This window comes from Peromyscus californicus, unplaced genomic scaffold, assembly GCF_007827085.1.
Source record: "Peromyscus californicus insignis strain IS unplaced genomic scaffold, ASM782708v3 Scaffold_7__1_contigs__length_154581171, whole genome shotgun sequence".
NCBI lineage: Eukaryota > Metazoa > Chordata > Mammalia > Rodentia > Cricetidae > Peromyscus > Peromyscus californicus.
In genome coordinates this window covers 149497524-149515710 of record NW_026294595.1, presented here as the reverse complement: position 1 = coordinate 149515710, position 18187 = coordinate 149497524, and positions in this window count along the sequence as shown.

Genomic DNA, 18187 nt, shown 5'->3' with positions numbered 1-18187 from the left:
CTTCTCTTTCCTGCTGCTAATCTCTTCCACAGTCCAGCTTCCTCCAATCCACCGTGTATGGGGCGTTAAACCCACACTCTTTTGCTTGTCAAACAGCACAATTTCCAACCTTTCTGATCCACTTGCTTTTTCCACTGTAAACCTGGATGAGGGCAGTGAGCAGTAACCATGCAACAACCTGAATGCTGTCCTGCCTTGAAATTTTCTTCATCAGACAAATTCATCCATCACTTTGGAGTTCAGCTTCACTCAAGTCCTCAGGACAGGGCCAGCTGCTTTGCTAGACTTTAACATGGATGGCCTCTAGACCTGGTACCAGTGGAGTCCTCATTTCTCTCTGAAACCTCCTGCACTGGGCCTTTAGTGTCCGCGTGTATGCTTGTCTTCTAGACGCTCACCAGGAAGTCCCAGTAGGCTCTGTCTGCAGCATATTAGGGCTTCTGTAGCTGCAGCTCTTAAGTTCTTCCACAGACCAGTCCTAAAGGCTGACCACGTGGGCTTATTAGCAACAGGCCCCACTCCTCGGTACCAGTTTTCTGTATTAGTTATTGAATTAGTCAGGGTCTTCTAGAGGAACAGAAACAATAGGATGAGTAGGCAAGTGCGTGTGTATTCGTGGTGTGTGTGTGTGTGTGTGTGTGTGTGTGTGTGTGTATGCGTGTGCTCGAGTGTAGAGAGAGAGAGGTTAATTTATGAAGTCAGCTTCTGCTGAAAAAGTAACCACAGCTGTCTCATCCCTGAGGCTGACAGGCTAAGCCCCTGGAGGATATCTGGCCCACGGCTGGGTGCTCCAGCAGTCCCGATCTAGCACCAAACCCCTGGAGAACTGCTGGTATTTACCCAAGGATGAAAGCTTAAAAATGCTGGTTCTGACGTTGGTGGCGGGATCAGCAGGAGCAACAACAAGGCGAATAAACTCAGTGGAAAGAGGGAAGAAAGTAAAAGACACACGCTTTTCCTTCCACCATGCCGTTTTCAGTGTGGGCTGCTACCCAAAGGTGCTGACCACATTTGAGCAGGTCTTCCCACATCAATCGCGGCAGTTAGGAGAATTCTTCAGGTGAGGCTTCCCACTCAGGTGGTGCTCCTTTGTGGCAAGGCAGTATTAAAACCAATTGTCATAGCTGCATTGCTTTGACAGGGTGCCCAACAAAAGCCACCAAGGGAAGGCTGACTGTTTGAAGGGTCACAGTCATCATGGAAAGAGGGATGGAGCAGGAGTGTGAGGTGGCTGTTTACATTGCACTCACAGGGAACCAGAGACATGGCATCCTCCTCATTCTTGCCTTTTTCTTCAATCTGGGACCCTGTACAATGGAATGATGCCACCCACATCCAGAGTGGGTCTTCCCTTAGTTAATCCTCTCTGGAAGAAACACCCAAAGGATTTTATCTCCTAGGTGATCCTAATCCTGTCAAACTGATAACCAAGACTAGTAAGTGTGTGCAATATATATTCTGTTACACTGGGTTCTGAGGTCGTACCCAAGTGTCTTAACAGGTCCCTAGCCCACTGTGGCATTCGGGGAGAGGGCTGCAGTGGGAAAGTGTGGAGACAGGGTACCAACAACAGACCGAGACTGTCCTGGGCTAGAGGAGTAGCAGTTAGACTGGTTAAAGGCAGAGCTTCAACCCCAAGAAATGTCAGCTGTCATCTACCATGGGCTTCATAGGCACCAGGGAACCCGAGAACTGCCGAGTGACTTGATTTAGTCATGATTTCCCTCTGGGCTGCCTGGCTGGCACCTGCCAGAGGCCTCGTGTTTACAGATGTATGAAGTGTTGATCCTGAGTCTTTCGGGAGTCCTCTCCAGATTCCAAAATGTCCTGCCCTTTTGTCAGATGGGGGGCAGGGAAGGGGGAGGCTGTTAGGACTCTGTTGGCTGCTATTTTTTCACTCCTGCTTTTCCTGGGGTCACGTGAGCCACTGAGGCTGCTGTTCCCAACTTTCACTCTTGCATTGAGGAGTGTAGAGGTTCAGCAAGGATCCTGTCCTGAGAGTAACTGCCTCACTTTAGGCTTGGAAGTCACCATGGAACCTTTTCCTCTTCTGTCAATAGGCCTAGTTACTCTTCTGGAGGCTTGGCAGGTACCAAGGGGTCTCTGGTGGGAAATAACTGTGGGCTACCTGATGGACCAGGCACACCCAAGGAGTCTGGGAAGACCTGGGGCTTGCAAGGTGGTATCAGGCTTTCAGGAGACAACCAGATAGTGAGCTGTGGGACAGTGATTGATGGACTTTCCAGAGTACAGCAGCAATAAAGAACCATAGTTATTTATTGATAAAAACCCTTCTGCACAGTGACCAAGATAGGGTCTATTTGCTTAGGATTTGGTGTTATTGGATGGAGGGTATAGAGCTCTGTGCTCAGACCACTGAAGGAAACCCAAGCTTGGGACCCACATCCTGCTCACAGCAATGCACTGTGCTCTCAAGGGACTGTGTCTCTGCAGGCTGCTGTCAAAACTGATTTATCCTGGGATCTAAGATCAAGGTTGGGGGCTTGGCCTGGCAGAGTTTTGGATTATGAGGGTGGGTGTTACCTTAGCACTGGCAATTTCTTCTTCTGTGACTTCAGGGTTTTCTTGGGCTAGGCTCCTGGTGGGCATGGCTTTGGCTCCAAACACTGAAGCCTTCAGCTGGCCACCTTTACAGAAGATCTACTTCTTCCAGGATCCCATGCCTCCCAACAACATTTCACCAGACAGAGGTTCTCCCAGCCCCTACTACACACACCCAGTCGGGCCCTAGAACAGAGCTCAAAGCAGCCACAGTAGCTAGCAGAAACTGCCTATGACCATGGAGGGCATGTTCTTCATCCCATCACTTAGGACCTGCCCTGTCAAGGCACACATGGCTTCCTGGTATCAAAACATGGCCAGTTCACTATGGTGCGAACACCATTGCCTTCACTGCAGCTTAAGATGGAAACACTTGGTTGAGTTGCTGGAAACTTTAGAGCTTGGTTATTGCGTTGAGAGTGGTGTGGCATGAAGAGCGAGAGTGTGGTATGAAGGGTGAGGCTGGGACACCTGGAGAACTAGGTCTGTACCATGCGCTCCAAGATTGTTTATGAAATCTGAGTACAGCTTGGCTATATTTCTATCAAAATCTAGTATCGGAAACTGTACATGGTGGTGTGTGCCTGTAACCTCAGTACTTAGGAGGCAGAGGCAGGACCAGGAAGTTAGCATGATTCTGTGTTAGAGGGTGAGTGAGTCCAAGTCAGCTTCGGTGAAGTGAGACTTCTTCTCTTGAAACAAAACAAAACAACAACAACAATAGCAAAGTATCTGAAAACTGAGATACATTAAATAAAAATACTTGTTTGGTTGTTTTTTTTTTTTTTTAAACATGCTATTGGGAAGAAAGATATGAAGTGTTACACTAATGTTTATTCGGCTACCATATTAAGTGATGTTTCAGAAGCTTTAGTAGTTTTTGGTTCTGCCCACAGAGCAGCGAGCTGAGATTTGGGGCAAGAGATTCTTGCTCCAGGGCCTGGAGATCTGCAGGTGGCGTTTGCTGGGACAACTACCTTCAATTTGCAACATTACACTTTTCAGTCTCTTCCTCCATGGAGAGTTTCTTTGCAGCAGAGGCTCTCCTCATTGGAACTCTGCTGAGGCCAGGGCCTGCATTCAATGTTTTACACCCAGAAACAGCCAGAGAGGAGTGCTGTCCAGAGCCACCAAGCAGGAGTGAAGACATTGAGCTGTGGTTTGTGCCATAGGCTCCCAGGGAGAAAACCCAAGGAGCAGGTGCTCACCAGGGCATATGTGGCCTTGGGGATGATCTTTTAAAAAGAATCTAACAGGGACTGGCAAGATGGCCCAATCTGTGACATGCTTGCTGGGATCTTAGTCTCTTTTTCTGTGGCTGTGATAAAATACTCTGACAAATGCAACTTAAGGGAGAAAGGGTTTGTTCTGACATCCTGCTGCTGGGGAGGAAGAGAGAGGGGTGTGTGTGGAGTTTACATTAACCTGGCCTAGACTAATCAGTGGGCCCAGACACCACTGAGAAACCCTTTCTCAAAAAAGAAAAATGTAGATAGCATCCTAAGTTGATATCTGACTCACACGCACACATACCTATAACTTCCCACCCCCAAAGAGCTTAATAGTCCTAGCAAAGGCAGTGAGAATTCCATTTACTCTGGGTCCCTCCACATCAGTACAGTTTCAGTGGCTTGCTTCTTCCTCAGGCAGGAATTTCACTATTCATATCCTGGCACTGTGAGTGATAACACTGGGATTGGAACCCAAGCATCGGAACACCAAAGCTCCTCCTTTGATAGCTCACACTGCTGTCTCTTTAGCAAAGCATGGGTATGACCCTTGCCATGAAAGTATTTCCAGAGTTGAGTTCAAATAAACCACCAGAGAAATCCCAAGTCTCCAAACCAAGAAGACTCCAGGAGACAGCGTACCCATGGAGCTGCACTGTGTGGCTAGAGTATTCCTGACACCTTGGAAGCACTCAATAAGAGCCTGCTTAATGAATAAGGCTGGCCCTGGGGAGCTGAGCAAGGAGCTTGCCTTCCATCTCAGGGCCAAGTCTGGCGCCCACACATCATTCATCACTTCCCTTACCCGGCGTGCGCTGGAATAAAGAAATGGTTGGGGTGGGGAGGGCTCATAGATGTGCCCTGGGGACTAGTTGGCAAGGTCTGCTCATCCACAGATTGGGAGGGGGCAGTGAGGAGGTAGAGTTCCCAGAAGCAAATAACTTGTCCAAGGTCACAAACCCAGCTCCCCTGAGTCCTGATGAGAAGCTGTCCATCTTGGAAAAAAATGGTCTGTATGAATAATTACCCAAACCCCTGGCTCCAGGGTGATTATACACCTGATCACCTTGTCGGGACAGAGCCCATCCTTCATCCTGCATCTGCCTCCGTACATCTCCCTGTGACAACAGTGGTACCCAAGCCAGGGAGACCTGCGACAATTTGTAATTCATGGAAAGGAAGCCTTCAGACAGACAGCTCTGCTCCTCCAAGTGTGAGCAGGCTGCAGATGTGGTCACCTGGGACACAGCTCCCCTTTATTTCTGAACTTCAGGGTACATGTGCCTATTTCTGTTCATATGTTCAGCGTGGATGGTGTGTGGTGCCTCCATGGATTTCAAGCTTCCCATGTGTACATGGAGAGGCTGGGATCATCAAAAACATTTCTGTTGCCCAGATGCTCACCCCATAGTGCCTATCATGTTGCTCTGGACACGAGAAATTTTATGGATGGTTTGCTAATAGCTCATTCTGTTCTGATTTTCACAGCTAGCTATAGGAGAAGAGACAGAGGTGTGTCATTAATAGACCATCAATGACCTCAACTCATTTATTTAACCATTGAACCAGACTGACCTAAAATGACATACACCCATCTCATCATGGCATGCCCAGGATGGAAACTTCAAAGGTAGAATCCTCTAGGTTAGTTAAACAAACAAACAACAAACCCAAGAACTTGGCTGGAAAGATGACTCATGGGTGAGGTGTTGAACATGTAATCATGAGGACCCTCGGAACCCTGGTAAAAAGCTGGGCATGGCAATGTACATCTGCTGGTCCAGCTGTGAGGAGATGAAGGCAGGAGAACCTGTAGGGCTTGCTGAGTAACCAGCCTAGCAAAACACATGAGTGCTGGGTTCAGTGAGAGACCCTGTCTCAAAGAATGAGGTGGAGAGCAACAGAGGAGGACACCAGACTTCAACCCTTGGTCTCCACACACACGCAGGTTCATACACATACACCCAACAAATGAACACCCCCCCCCATCATACCTATTTGCCTGTGTCTTGAGGTAGTCTTCCAAATGTTTCCTGTCTACAGAGAAGCTGTCTTCATGTTCAGATGTGTCCAAGTAGGACCAAGAACACTAGGTCCTACCTTTCCTGATGGATATGGAGCAGCCCCCACCCTAAAGCGTAGCTCTTTCCATAATTCGACCAAATAAGAACTTTATTGTATGCTATTCCCATAAGCTGGGACCTGTGTTTTCCTGTCCTGCTGGTCTAGTAGCCTCCCCCAGCAGAGTCCCCTAGGTGATGTATGACCACACTTTATTTACCGGCAGACAGACAGAGCCCTTGTTCCTTAGCCTGGTAACAACCTGAGGTCATTCATCACTGGCTTGCTCCTTTTTGAAATTCACCAAGCAGCAGGCATCTCTTTAAACTCATGCACGTAATGCATTTTAAAGAGCGTTTTCTGCACAGATCCATTTGCACGACCTCGGCTTGGAGCACAAGATGGAATGATGTTTTAGCAAGCACTTCCCTCAGCCCATTTGGAATGCATACCCTGACATGTAAATGTAGCTGTGCCCCACCACTTGGGAAGGGGGACTGTTATTCAACAAGGGCACTGGGTGACAACTCAGAGCAAGACCTCAGGTGTGGGTCTGGGGAGAGCCCTGACACTACAAGGCAGGGTTTCTGTTCTCCAGGCAGGGTGCTAAGATACCAGAGACTAAGTTGAGGAGAGGCCCAAGTGGAGCCTGGTTGTATGAAGAGAAATTCCTTGGGTATTCTGTGTTGAAAGATGATGGCCAGGTCTTGTACTGCTGCTTCCTTCTGGGTACCAGATGAAAGATATGCTGGGTAACAACACAGTGATATGGTTAGGTGTAGAGGAAGTAGCTGCCAGGTGGACATGGCAATGACTGGACAGGGGAATGGACTTGGATGTCCTAAAGGCCCTCAGTCCTGTCCTCTCCCAAATCAGTCAGAATTTCTCACTCCCCTTGATTTTCTCCTTTGCTTCTTCCACAGCCAATGGGGTACCCATTGTAGGCAACTTCTCTCCCTCATCCTCAGCATGTACCTACCCAACTCTTGGGATGCAAGGAGATGCCTCACCCGCACAGATCTCCTTGTACCTCTGCAATGTCCCACTGGTCTGTCCCCATATGTTTGTCCTCTCTAGTCTCTTATTGGTATAGCAGTTATATCCGCTTTTTCATGTATGTGTGTGTCCCCTCAGAGATCAGAAGACAGCCTTAGGGGTTGATTTCTAGGTGGCTTCCATCTTCTGTTCGAGACAGAGATCAGAAGACAGCCTTAGGTGTTGATTTCTAGGTGGCTTCCATCTTCTGTTCGAGACTTTCATGAGCCTGAAACTTCATCAAGTTGGCTAGGGTAGCTGACTACTGAGCTCCAGGGATCTGCCTGCCTTCATCTCCAATCTCTCCATTGATAGGATTACAGATGAATGCCACCATACCTGGAATTTTTTTTTGCATGTATGTGGGGTGTGTGTGAATGTGTATATGTATGTGCACTCATGTGGAGAGGCCAGAGGTTAATGTCAAGTGTCTTCCTTGATTTCTACTTATTTAAGACAGAGCCTCTTATTTGGGCTGACTTCTCACTGATTCTAGCCAGTCTAGCTTGTCATCTTTCCCTAGCATCTTCCATTTTTACCTCCCAGGTGCTGGAGTTATGGGCCGTGAGTTCTGGAGATTGAACCTCTAGTCATCACTCTGATGAGGCAAGCTCTTTACCCACAGAACCTTCTCTCCTGCTGGGCCTGGAGCTGTTTAAACTGTGGTTCTCATGCTTGTTGAGACAAGCCCTTTACTGACTGGGCCATCTCTCCTGTCTGAGACATTCTTTTTGAGTTACTCTATGTCCCCTCTCTAACTAAACCTTGCTCTTGGGATGAAGCCTAATATGCTCATGATGGCCTTCAGCACACAATGGGACCTTCCTTCTCCACAAGCATACTTCTCGCTATCAGGGCTCCCGCCCTGTGCCTGCCTGCCTTGAATTCTCCATGTCTTGTCATTCCTTCTCTCCGCTGAGTTCTTCCTGTCTCCAGAAAGCCTACCCTGGCCTCTCTGCCTGTTCTCTCCCCTTCTGTCTTCATTGGGCATCTAGGGGCACAGCTGGAACTTTATACTTGTATGTGAATAGTTTTCATTTGTCCATCTGCTGCCAGGCAATGTGAAGTGGGGATGCTCTCATGCTGCTTACTTTTGCTCGTAGTTGCATGTACCACACATTGTGGGCTCTTGAGAAAATGATTTCATGGGGTCTGGAAGTAGGCTGGGAGGTTTTGTTTTGTTTTGTTTTGTTTTTAAAAAACATTACTTTTACCTATTAATTTTGTGTGTGTTGGGGGTGGATAGTGTGGGTTGTAGTGTACATGTGGAGGCCAGAGGATAATTTGTAGGAGTCAGTTCTCTCCTTCCACCATGTGGTTTTGGGGATCTAACTCAGGTCATCAGACTTGGTGACAGACTTCTTGACCCACAGAATCCTCTCAGTGGCCTGGTCTGGGAGTTTAAATGCTGTGGTTGGACTACGATGCTACTCAAAGCTGCTGATGTGTTAGAGGAATTGTCACTGGGGAGGGACACAGCATAGGTGGTGAAAGAAGATTCTTCAAGAAAGACAAGAGATTAGGTAAGATGAAGAACAGGCGGGAGGTGGCAAGAACAGCAAAGACTATGGCGATCCTACAGGTAAGATCAAGTTTGGGAGAAGGAAGAAAGGAGGAGAGTGAGAGAGAGGGAGGGGACAAAGGAGAAGACAGGCTCCTTGAGCACCACAGCACAGACGCCCACAGCCCCTGAGTCTTCATGGGCCAGGGTCTCCACAGCACACCCCAGGTGTCCTGAAGGTGCCTCCCTCTCTTTTGTTCTTCTTGTGGGAATTGGTATGACCTGTGCCTCATGAGACAGGAGCCCCAGCAACTCCACATGGACCAAAGAAAGAGCTTTGAAGGGAGCAACATAATGGAGACCCCAAGCCATCTCAGGCACTCAGTGCTTGAGACCCTTCCTTTGGGAGGCAACAGCCAGTCTCAGAATCATGGTCACAGGCCTCTGGAGTGCAGGGTAGGCTGGAAACCCTTGCATCTCACCCTTGAATGGTGGAACCATGTGTGTTGGAAGTAGGCTGAACCCACTTGGGAACACTGAGATGAATTCCAAGGCAAGCCAGGTTGGACTTTACAGCCTGTTGTGGAACTTTCCTGGGCTAAGCAAACTCGGAGCGATGGGGGTGAAGTTCATGAGTTTCTGTTCCAGTTTGATAATTTTTAGGCTCATAGTCACTGAGAGAACGAAACCGTTTAAATGCATGAGCTAGGAGCTGCCCTCCAGCCTTCAACGTGCACCATCTCAATCTGTTCTCACAGGATGAAATGAGCCTGCCTTGGAGATGCTGCCGCTGCTTTCGATGAGGGAGTGGAGGGCTGTGGCAGTTAAGCATCTAACCCCATGGCGGGCTGCCTTGAAACCTGAGCTATTTATTAACTGCTGTACTGGAGCAGAACTTCATACCCCCAGCCTTGCCAGTGTGTAAGGCTGGATTATCCTGCATTGTGGGTTGTCCCTCACTTCTACCCATGATACATCAGTAGTTCCAGGTGTTGGCAGATGTCACGAGTGACGGGGGAGATTGCCTGTGGTTGAGACTCACTAGATTAGACTTCTCTTTGCAAGAAGGGCTGTGATGACCCAAACAAGTAAGACTGGCCCATGTTCCTCTCTGCACACCCTCATCTCTGCTGTGATTCTGAACAGCCCAAATGACCTGATCACATGCTGTTTTATTGGTTTCCAGCAATTTTCTTTGGATTATCTTCACTGACCTGGATGGTGGAGCTGGTGTTGCCACCTCTCTGGTGGTCTCTGCAGTCCTTTGTGCAGCCAGAGCACACAGGAGGAACCTCAGAATGGCTTCTTGAATAACTGAGAGCCATGGACCATGTTTTAGAAAATGTCCAACGCTCCATGGACTCCTGCTGTGGGGTGTCTGTTTTGTTTATTCTGGAAATATCTACTAAGGAGGTTCCAATTGCCAGGCCCTGTGTGAAGAAAGGATAGCCCTCTGGGTCACAACACTGACTCCTGAGCTTTGCAAAGGGCCATTGTCCCTAAAGGCAATCCCCAGCAAGACACAGAGGGTGCAGTCTGATCTAAGCGGGTGGTGGCGGGAACATCCCTGGCTGGAGATGCATGTAGAGAACTTGGGACCAGACAGAAAATGAGTCCTCGGTGAGATGAGGACTCAGGTCCTTCCCACTAACATTCCAGCTTCTTCAACACCCCTGGCATTGGCATTGTCCAGGTTCCCTGAAGGCCGAGCTTGGAAAATCCAGTCTGGTGCCCTGGGCTTGTATACTGGTCTTCCTCCACCCACCTCTGCTTCTGCTCTCTACTTTTAAACAGTGGTGGATGGAGTCAGAGAGGCACAGGAGAAACCACCAGAAGCACATTTGCATTTGTCAATAAGGTCACATGACCGGATCCACATCCCACTTCTGTAGATAACCCTAAAGTTCCCCAATGCAGGTAGAGGAAGGGAGGGATTGATTTCCAATACTACCCAAATCACCGTCAATAACCAGGCAGAGCTTCCAGCCACAGGCGGCCAGCCTCCTCGGTGGTACACTCTGTGCTCTCAGCTTGCCTTTTCCTGCAGGCTGCTTAGCTAAAGCTACAGTCCTTGAATTTGTTTTGGTGTCTCATAAAAACTGGTGCAGATCTTGTTTGAGAATGAGCTTCATCTCTCTCCAGCAAAGGTTTCCTGTAGAACAGGGGTTTGAATTGGAGTTATCTTCATTCCAGACTTTTGTTGGATTTTTGCAAGTTATAGCCGGCTCAAGCCACAGGTTATTTCCACAAGGACCTACAGTGTATTTTGCTGAGGCACCTGGTCCAACTGCAGATGCTCTACAATTCATGGAGAAGGATCCTGAAGGACTTTGAAATGCTCATGATCACTTACTTAACATGATCTCTCCAACTGTCTGTACTGGTCAGCCTCAAAGCATTGCTGACTGGGTTTTTCATCCAAATCCAGACTGTCAGAGAGAATGGAGAATCTTGTTCTCCTCCTGTGTCTGCAGCACTACTGCTCTGACAACCCTATGGGGTAACGGTGGAGCCGTGACCAGCAGTGAGAGAGCCCAGGAAGGGGCTCCTTCCTGGTGGCTTTGTCCCTACTTGAAGGCACTTCAGCCGCATTCTCAGCTCTTTGAGGCTCTGAGGATCTCCAGTGTTTTAAGGTTGGAGCTCTGATGTCCAGGACAGGGTAGGCATCGCTGAGCCTATCAGACGCCTCTGCTTTGCTAGGTCCTGAGATCATGATCAAGCCCACAGTGCTCTTACTCCCACGTCTCCTCTCCAACCCTCTCCCCTGGGTTTGGTTGGTCAGAGCAAGTTTTCAGCAAAAGTACATACATACTCCTAACCGTTCTGAGAATATTGGGCTTTCTCATGTCAAAAGAGTCAACTTGTCAAAGAACCCCAAGAAGGCCCAAAGTAGATCCATCCACTGAAGCCATGTACAGTTTTTAAAATCACTGTCAACTGGTTGTAAGAGGCAGGGAGGGTTACCTTGGCCTGTAGGACCCAGTTAAAGGCCTGTCTTAGCCTTCAGGCCTCCCTTGCACCATTTCAGTCTATGTGATGTTTCTTGGAGTAGCGTGGCATGGCAGAGCTGTTTGTTAGGAGTCCGCTGCCTGCTGTTTCTCTGTTAGCATGCATCCTTCAACTTCATTACTATAATGATCACTTTCTGAAGACCACCAGCTTGCATAATATTCCCATTTAACAGGAAGGCACACCTGACAGGCCCTGCTGTCCCCAGGGTGGCAATTGGAGATTCTGCTAATAGACTCAGTGAATGGGCTCTGCTCTGCAGAAGGGAATTAGATTTTCTTCCCATTTGCCGAGTCATCCATTGTAGGCGTTCTTTTGGAGTTGCTGGGGAAGTCAGAACCTTGAGGCTCTTTGCAGGGCACCTTGGGCAGATGTTGTGGCATCTGTCCTCTGTGAAGGTGGCCCCTCGTTTTCTGAGTCCCCAGGAAACATTTAGGTGCAGGGCATCATTCATAGATGGTCTATATGCTTAAGGATTTACTTTGTTTTTACTGTTCTGTACTTTAACTAAATTAAGAGGCGGGCTGTGAAACTTGGCTTAATTTTTAAACCCAATCACTAATATGGTGGACTATTTTACAGAATTCTTATGTTAAAAGGTGGTGTGTGCCAAAGCAATTCAGTTTCTTCCTATGAAATATTAAGCAGGAGTCTGTAGCCTTCTTAATGCCTCAGTCTGTTTTTCTATGCAGTACCCTACCCACCTTACCTGAGAAAGTACACAAAATGCCACAATTTGGTTATTGTTTCCTCCAGGGATTGTAAAACAGGCTCTCTCGCTCACTCTCATCATCCTGAGGTTTTTGTTTTTTACCACGCTTCACTGCATCTGAGCTGGGAGCTTTACGGACCCCAAGAAAGCAGGAGGGGGATATTGTGAGATTAGGGTCCCCTGGGAATGGGAAGCCACACCTGGCCCCCTAAAATATGTGCTGGGAAGCCCACGGCATGGAGTGGATCTCTGCAGTGGAGTTGGAGGGAGCCGGGTGGGGTGGACTTATCCTTTGAAGTCTCCTATAGAGTCAAGTCCTCAGACACTTTTGGGAGGCAAACTTGTTTGTCTTATTTCCTGGAGGAGAAGGTCGACAATATTTGGGGGCCAGGTTGCCTTCCTAATGTAACGTGGATACCAGCTTCAGCTGTTCATGCTCCCCCACCACAAGCAGGGGTGTGCATCTTGGGTCCTCCTGGAGGCTCTTTTGGAAAAGAGTGGCCTCTGCACCTCCCTCGCCAGCCTGTGCCCCACCACAAGCTTTACCTTGCTTAGCTGCCATGTTTCATTCTCTGAAACACTTCAGCTGAGAATGAATGCCCCTCACTAGGGGGCTGGGTAAACAAATTATGGTGTGTCTCAGCAGCATAATGCTATGCAGCCGTTAAAAAGAAGGAGGCAGCTTTATATATACACTGATATGGAATAAGCTTCAAGATATATAGCTGAGGGAAGGAAGCAAAGGACAGAATACTGTGTACAGGACGTGCTGCTATTTGTTTGAAAATGAGATATATGTATGTGCACATGCTTTTACATACAAAGTGCTGTCTTTGGAGGCTCACAGAAAAAGCCAATCATGGCACTCGCCTGGAGGGAGGGCGAGAGTGACTTCTCACTGCTAAACCTTTTAGACCATTTGAATTATTTTTTTAACTACACGCATGCATTATCTACTTAATATAATAAATGAGCCAAATATTAGAAATCTATTAGGGAGTTTGCAGTTTAAATAAATCCAATGGAAAATTAATTCTTTTCTAAACATGAGGCCTTCTCTCTCCCCTCCCCCAGCCCCTCTTCCCTCTCAGCTTTAAATAAGAGCTGAATTGTGAAGGGAAGTGTTTTCTAGTTTGAGTTCTGTAATCAACTGTGACCCAACAGTAAGAGAAAAAAACATGTACTTCCTAACAGTCTAGAATGAACCAAGTCACACTGATTTTCTTTTTGTTAGCAGACCAAGCCAATTACGATGTCTCCCAGCTGAATCTCCCAGTGGCTTGAACACATTTTCCTCAGTCTTTGGAAGGACAGGCCTACAAGTCAAATCTAGAGTCTTTCATTTTAACATCTACAAGTGTCCATCCAGCCTTGGATTCTTAGCCCAGGACTCCATCATGACAAAAGAAGATGACTCATAACTCTGCATTCACAGCCAGTGGTAATGCAAGGTGAGTCATAGAGGCAGAAGGAGATTGTGAGCTGGGCGGAAGCCAGGGCTGGCAACTGTTCTTTCTCCCAAAGCCCACACTATGCTACTGTGATGCTCTGAACATCACTAAGAGTCCTCAAGGTTCAGGCAAGCAACTGATGCATTTTGACCAGTGGATCAGGATGGCTGGTCTGTTCAACCTAGGCTCTCTTTTCTAGTTAGGTCAGGAATAGCAAAGGAAAGAGAGCCAACTGTCCCCAGTGAAGGAGAGCAACTTGCTCACTGACCAAGGTAGCCATGCTTCAGTCTTCAGATTGGATGGGGGACTGGTGCACACGAGGTGGACCTGATAGCCCTGGGATGATGGCTGCCAATGCACTTCCCATGACAACGCAGTTTGCAAATGAACAGTAATGGGGATTTCTAAAGTGTATTTTGCTTCCTTGGGGACCAACTGTGAGTGACTGAAAGGCACATGGGTGACAAGGCAGTTTGTCATTCAGACTGAGATGAGATGTTAGTGATGGAGTACATGGCCATGATGATTTCTTCATTAAAAGAACAGCAACTGCAGAAATACTTCTCTTGGGCAATGTGGTTGGATTTTGTCCATTTGTGCACCCAGGGTGTTAGCAAACAGTGGCCAGTGAGACATATCCAAGCCTCTAGCTTTTGTAGCTAAAGCTGTCTGCGTGATGTCCACAGATGCTGCCATGTCACATAGCAGGATGGGTTGGAGAGACCAGCACACAGGGTGTAAGACATTTACTGTGCCTCTCTGGGAACAGCTCTCTAGTCCCTGTTGTCCAGAAGGGGCAGAAATATGAACAGATACTCAGATCACCAGGAAAGCTTTTTATGTTAATGGGAACACACACATCTCTGGGAGCAGATAGGAGGGAAGCCCAGCCTAGGCTCCGGGGACCCTGTCATGGGTACTTAGTGGCACTGGAAAACAGCATTAAAAAAATACCCTTCACATCTCAATTTTCTATGTTTTTCTCCAGTCTCCCTTCAAACACAGGGGTCTTCCTGCTGTTTTACAGGGGAAAGCAAACCGTGCATTCGCCAGGGTGACTAGCGGCTTTCCCCTCCCTTCAGGAAGGAAACGCATGCTTGGCACTCTGGCAGTTGAAAATCTGGCTGCTGCTTTTCTGAAGCTTCTAGAATGGCTAATGGAACTCAGGCGCTTCTGTGGCATATTCTAGAAATATGCAGTCTGTCCTTGGTGGTCACTGAGCTCACACTGTAAGGCACCAGGGGTTGGATAGGAGCGGGTGTCACAGTGGGGTTTGGAAATGACAGGGCAGGTTTGAGACCTTTCTTCCTGTCTTTGTGTCGTGGGAAGATGGGTGGCTGCAAACACGTTTATGTGCATTTGTGTGTGTGTGTGTGTGTGTGTGTGTGTGTGTGTGTGTGTGTGTGTGTGTATGGACATGGAAGTCAGAAATCAACCTCATGTGTCATTCCTCAGATCTGTTTACTTTGTTTTTTTGAGACAAGGTCCCTCACTGGCCTGGTGTTTGCAAAGCCTGGTGTTTCCATGGAGCCCAACAGATCCACCTGGCTCCACTTCCCCAGCACCGGGATTGCAAGTATGCACTGCCATGCCTGGATTTTACCTTCCTGCCTTTGGAGCGGTGTTGACTTTCACTGAAGGTCTGGGAGTGCATTTTATTTTCTGTGTTCACTCTACTCTGAGATGCCCTGATCAGACCTAGGGGACAAACACCACGCCCAGGAAGTCCCCAGACTTTAGCGTGTTCTTGCAGGTTGCTCGGGTGACCCCTTGCTCCGCTCCTTCCGTGTACTATAGCCGTCCTCATGCCTGCTGCCTGCCTGAAGCTGGGTGTGTGCCATGGCGCTTTGCAAGATGAAATGTGCTGTGTGCTGCCCTAGTCTTCCCACTGTGGTCATGTGGGCTCTCTTCCAGATGGGAGCTTTTCTCTACCCCAGTAGGAGTGCCCTGGTGCGGAGGCAGGGACCAAGTCTGACCTCCCTAGTGCTTCCCTTAATAGAGCCCTCCATAAGAGGAATTATCGAGTGAACCATTAAATCACAAACGATCTGGAAAAAGCCATTGAGTGCAAACTCTACTATTTTAAAGACAAAAAAAGAGACCCTGAATGGGAGGAACATGAAGGACTCATCTAACAGTCCACTTTTCACCCATCCATACACCCATCCATATATCCATCCATCCATCCACTCACCAAATTAATCTATCCATCCATCCATCCATCCATCCATCCATCCATCCACTCACCCATTCATCTATCCATCCATCCACCTACTCATTCACCCATCCATCCATCCATTCATCTATCCACCCACCCACCCATTTATCTATCCATCCATCCATTCATCTATCCATCCATCCATCCATCCACCCACCCATCCACCCATCTGTCCATCCATCCATTTGTTCTGTCAAATACTGTGCTTTAGGGTGGTTCTTCCATGAGACCCTGCAGAGAGCACTCTAAAGTGATAGGTAAACAGTGCAAGTGGGGACAACTATTGCTAGAGGTGGTGAGAAGAATGGTAAAGGAACTTAGAGTTTGGGAACCAGGTGGCAGAACAGAGAGGTCAGTGAGATTGAGTACGAAGGGGAGCAGAGTCATGAGGAAATTGAGGGGTGGAGAGAGACAAGTGATAGAGCAAGCCCTAGCATCTAGGTCCTCTGGCTTCCAAACAACCTTCAGAATTATTATTCTGTGGGATTGTTTTGATGGTGCATTCAGGGCAGCAGGGGGTGAGTGGAGCATAATTCTGGGTGGAGAGTTGGGATGGAATGGGGAAGCAGGAGGCTTGCTGTTGGGACACTCTGCAGGAAGCTTGGAGAAGACCATGTAAAGGCCAGGTCATGAGAAGCGGAGCTTCCTGGGCATTGGGACTATTGAGCAGCAAATTTTGGGGAATACAGCAGCTCTTTATTCCTTTGTAGCTCAGTCGCCTGGGGAAAGCCATGGAGGTGACAGAGTTTCAAAGGATTTGGGAAAGATGATCATGTTCTTAGGGAGTTCCATACAGAGCCAAGGACTCAACCAGTGAAGAGAGGTGTCACAGCCTGAGGATTGTAAAGAAGGCATGGGCCTAAGGACTTTTGGGTCCATCTTGGTCTTTTACAGATAGAGAAATGGCGTCTGTGTGTCTGAAGCTCCTTGCTTTCAACTTTAGTTCATCCTGTGATTAGCAGATGGGACCAAGTAATTACGAAGTACACTGAGTGTCCCTCCTGTCTCTCCCAAAGTGTGGTTAGGAAGCAAAGCTACCCATTGGCCAAGTTTCCTTGAAGCCCATGGAACGGACGCAGGGTCTTGGAGCAGAGACAAAGAGTAATGGCTGAATGTTGCCTTGTATAAAAGTAGGGATGGCATAATGGCTCATAATTAGTGGGTACAAATATATAGGGGTGTCGGAGAAGCATGAACCTCCAGAATCTGCACATCATGGAGGATTAGAGGAGATGAAGTGCCCAGTTTGGGCCTGGCACACTGTCGGCACCCACTCAATAAGCTCAGTGTCCCCACCCCTTCCCAAGGAACATTACATTAAGTAATTGCTTTAGTGGCCAAGTTATATATTACCGAGAATGAACCTAGCTCCAACTTATCATTCACTTTTACTGTTTTGCCTAGAGAGGTTCCCGTGGCAGCTCGGAAAGCCAGAAATGAATAAGGAGAGAGGTGACATTAAAGGCAGGCTGTTAGCAGAAGCGAAAATTAAACAACTCAGCCAAAATCGAAGCCTGGTGCTGCCTTGCCTGCACCAGTGGGGAGATGAATTGCTCCCTTCTGGGGCTCCATCCAAGTGCCAGGAGGCTGCAGAAATCTCTGCTCACCTTAACTTTTAACTCAACCCCATAACTTAAGGGATGAAGCTCCATATTCTAGAGAGGATTCTGGAACTTGGTGAGATATGCTTTTTTGACCAATGTCACTGTGACTGTAGTGAGGCCCTGTCATGGGGGTCATCCTTAAGCCGGTAGAATGTCTCATGTCACTGAGTCACACTTTAAGAAGCTCAAAGTGACTGGAGAGGCCCCAGACCTCTGCAGGAAGGAGAGAGGGCAGCCATGGCAGACTGGAGATAATTGAGAGTTGCTGGTGTCTGGATGTCCCCTAGCATCTTCCTGGGCAAACAATACACTTGCAGCATTTCAGCCCCTTCTCTTGCTTATTGCATTCTTAATTCTGGGCTGATGAAGAAGGGATCCATTGAGTAGAGGACTCTTGAATCCAGAGGGCTCAGAGGGTACAGAGAGAAACCAGCCCAGGCTTCAGACAGTGCTGGCCTTTGAACTCATTCTCCTGTCAGGAACCTTCTAGACCAGAGAACTGGCCATCGTATGGTTAACACAGGCTGTGCTCCAGTAGGGAGGAAGGCTTGGTCTTCCTGGTCAAGGAAGGAGTAAGGTCTGTTTGGTATTCACTGATGAGGAGGCAGGAAAAAGCAGAGCCCATTTTTTGATACATTTTCCCAAGATTAACAACAAGGCTTTGTGGTGCCCCTGGGGAGCTGAGGGCTCAGCTCTCTCCTGAGTCACCATGGTTGCCCTCAGTGATTCACTTCCTGGGAGTTCGGGAGAGCTTGATTGTGAGGCAGTTTATTTAAAGAATTGCTAGGCTCTGCTGCTTCCCACT